The following is a 3,677-nucleotide window of genomic DNA, read 5'->3' on the forward strand; positions in this document are numbered from 1 at the left end:
ATCAAACCACTTTTTTGATCTGCCGTTATTCCATTAATAAAAAAATAGCCCACGGGTACTTTCCATGCAGCATTCATACATACAAAAAGAAAAACCAAAACATCTTTGGCAATGCTAGTATTGTCGTTTATAATTCCATTCCCAAAATCAACGTAACCACTATAATTTTTACCATCGTATTCAATGTGTTGTCTAATCGACATTTCATCAAAAATTAAAGTGCCTAATAGTGGATAATCTGCAGCTTTTACCCGTTCAGTAATACTATTTAATGCTTCTTGCATAAAACCGGGATTTCCATTAATTGATTTGTACCACTTACTAATTGATTTTGGGTGTGGAAGACATGAATTGAAATGTGTGCGTACATAGTTGTATGCTTTAGGTGAGTAATAATGCAAGCTCAAAGCAAATTTTCGAAGCTCAGGAGAATATTCTTTAGAAAGAAATTTTTTTTTGTTCTTTGATATTTTACTTTTTGCTGTTAAACGCTTTAACAAATGTATATTACTCTTACCTATTGTTTTTAGAATATTGGCATGTTCGTCTGCTAATAAACTTTTTTGTTTCAGTTCTTTTAGAACTGTATTTCATTGCGCGATCCGTTTCTCTTGCCGCTTATTTTTTTGTTTCAACGTTTGCACTTGCCTTTCATAATATTTCTTCTGATTCATTAACGTTTTGCGCAGTAATTTTTTCCGTGGTGTATCCTCCAGTCGCTCGGTATACGCATTATCAACTGAAGTAGACTCTTCTCTTTTTCTTTTTAATGTTATCGTATCGCTGTCTTCGACTTCTTCTCTGCTTATTTGCATTTCCGGCTCGCACTGTAATTGTACATAATATTTAAAATTTTATTTATTGCAATTAGTTAAATAAAATTAATCTTATGCTCGAGAAAAGTACTCACAGTCAAATCATCCTCGTGCACTGACTCTGTTGATGTAGCTGACACAGTAGCTGACAATGTATTACTTGACAAAGAGACTTCTTCTGCACCCGCAACTTTTGAAATATTTGACTGTAAATATAAAATTTATTTTAATATATACACTGCCGTTCACAAAAATATCAGATTGCCTACCGAAAATATTCGCTAATTTTAAATATCAATAACTCAAGTCTAATTATCGTACAGAGGTGAAAAAAATGCAAATCAAAAAGGAGACTCTCAGCTTTCCAGTCGCGTTGATGAGCTCATGCAGATATGTCACCTTGTCACTGCATTGTGTTAATTTACTAACGTAGTTTTTTGTAATTTTTTTTACTATTTCAAACAGCTCCCGTTTTTGTGAAACTAATCGCACATGACAATTATCAATTTTATAAAACTAAAATGTATACTAATTTTCTTATTATAAGATATTAATTTGTCTAATCATAAAATATTTAAAAAATGTATTTTGTTAAGAATGTATGTATTTGTAATATTAATAATAAATATATAAATATTTTTTATATTGTTTAATATTATTTATCAAAAATTAAATTTTGACCATGTGTAAAAAAATAGAGATGGACAAAAAATACGCGAAAAAAAAGTTGCTCCAAAAAATTTGAAATATAAATTCCAGCCGCTAGATAACTGCAAGACGCAACTTTTTTCCCTTTCGACGTAAGCGTCCAGTTTTCGAAATAAGAGATATTATAAAAATACCGCACTTTTGCACAAAAAAAATAAATATACAAAAAAGATTGTAAACAAAATCTTAATACTCGAAATTAAAGCTGAAACTACAAGCTTTCAAATGCTTTTTCTAATTTTCATGTGCGATTAGTTTCACAAAAGTAGGAGCTGTTTAAAATAGTAAAAAAAAATTACAAAAAATTACGTTAGTAAATTAACACAATGACAAGGTGACATCTGCATGAGCTCATCAACGCGACTGGAAAGTTGGGAGTTTCCTTTTTGATTTGCATTTTTTTCATCTCTACGATAATTAGACGTTGAGTTATTGATATTTGAAATTAGCGAATATTTTCGGTAGGTGATCTGATACTTTGAAGCGGCAGTGTACATTTATCCATAAATTTTATATCATAACTGCTCTATATAATAATAATCTAAAGATTTTTTGATAGATTTTAATATATCAATTATGTGATCTCGAATAAACTTTTCAAGCAGAATTATATTAACATAAATAAGATAATATAATTCAAATATAAAACGATATTTACAATTGGAATGGCATTTTCTCTCAATCTTATTCGCGTCTGAGAACTGCGATCAAAGTCATCGTCCGAAAAATGCAACGAGCATAAATGAGGAGACTTGGGTAAACGTTCCACCTGAAGGCTCATAACTTTAGCCCAAATTAATTTTTTTGATTCATCTTGTGGAAATCTAATAAAACACATATCAACTAAATTGTATATAAAATAAATAGTAGCATGCAAGGTACATTTGAAAAATGTTATGACATGTAAATTTATAAAATTAAATATATAAAAATATAACATTAATATGTAATATATCGCGTATTGAAATTATAGCTAACTAGTATTTGAAATAATATTTTCAAGCTGTAGCGTTCTTGCCTTAGCATAATCTCAAAGGTTGGAGTTCAGGTAGTTGATGGCTCGCGGAGCGTACAGAACACGCGCACCGTCGGCACCTTATATTTACGCACGCACGCACTGATTCAATTTTACAATTACTAGCTTGTCTAATATTTTGAGTACTATTTTTTGACTACTTTGATACGCTATCGCGATTTTATAAAATAGAAGTCGCAAGTCTATTAATTGCTTCAATAAGAATTTTCAAAGTTATCGCTGCTCGCCGCTTACTCGCGTCGTGGCTTTTCGCACAAGAGAGCGAGCACGGCATTCGGCGGATCGCGGCAGTGTCCTGACACCCCCCCGATCCGCAGGAATGCGCCCCAAGAACGCTTCAATCTACCTAAGTCCGTGTGTAAAAACAGCGTTCACGCGGTTCACGCGAGGAGCTTCCGTCAATAAGCCTATATTTGCGTTAGAGACAAACAACTCGAAAGACGGATAATGTATAATGAATACAAAGAATCTAAATTATTTATATGAATCGACGAGATTGTTCGACGCTCAAACAGCAAAAACATTTTCATTAAATTTTACTTTATTTCAATATATAAAACCGGAGCAAATTTTATTTTGTAGGTTACAAATATACAGTATACTTACCGGTGAAATGTTATTTCAATATTTTTTTCAATATTAATTTGCTCTTTGCTTTTCCGGTAGCTTTTATTGCAACAACCGATTGCAATACAAAGCGGCATTTTTGTAAATTTATTTTTTAAGATAACTTTTTTGTACACACAATACACGTGTCACGTCACACAGAAACTGGAGCACTGGACGAACAGACGAAAACACAGTTGTTTCCTTAGTCTACTCATAGATGGCAGGACTAATGTCGCCAGACAATATGGCGGCCCCCTCCTCCCCTAAAATGTTCACTCCCCGCGCCTGTGGGCTCCGTCCAGATATTCATACGTCAATGGCTTAGACCAAGATCTTTTACGTTTAATGTTGTTGTAAATAACCCATTTCTCGTCTTCAGTCACCAAACGTTTCAAAAAAGACTTCGATTTGTTCCACCTCAGAAGCGAATCGCAGATCTCGATTCGGTCTATTAAATTTTTTTCGCTCAATTCATGAGGTACCCAAATATCGATTTTTTTAACATATCC

At 32.7% G+C, this 3,677-nt stretch overlaps 1 long non-coding RNA gene across 1 annotated transcript; it reads right to left on the minus strand.

Moving 5' to 3' along the window:
* Nucleotides 1–521: 521 nt before the first annotated feature.
* On the minus strand, nt 522–3,442 carry LOC105679284 (uncharacterized). Its single transcript, XR_010889131.1, has 4 exons — nt 3,166–3,442; nt 2,182–2,347; nt 911–1,021; nt 522–827 (listed from the first exon to the last, which is right to left on the minus strand). It is a non-coding gene; the product is annotated as an uncharacterized lncRNA (long non-coding RNA).
* Between the last annotated feature and the right edge of the window lie 235 nt (nt 3,443–3,677).

Source organism: Linepithema humile, chromosome 3, assembly GCF_040581485.1.
Source record: "Linepithema humile isolate Giens D197 chromosome 3, Lhum_UNIL_v1.0, whole genome shotgun sequence".
NCBI lineage: Eukaryota > Metazoa > Arthropoda > Insecta > Hymenoptera > Formicidae > Linepithema > Linepithema humile.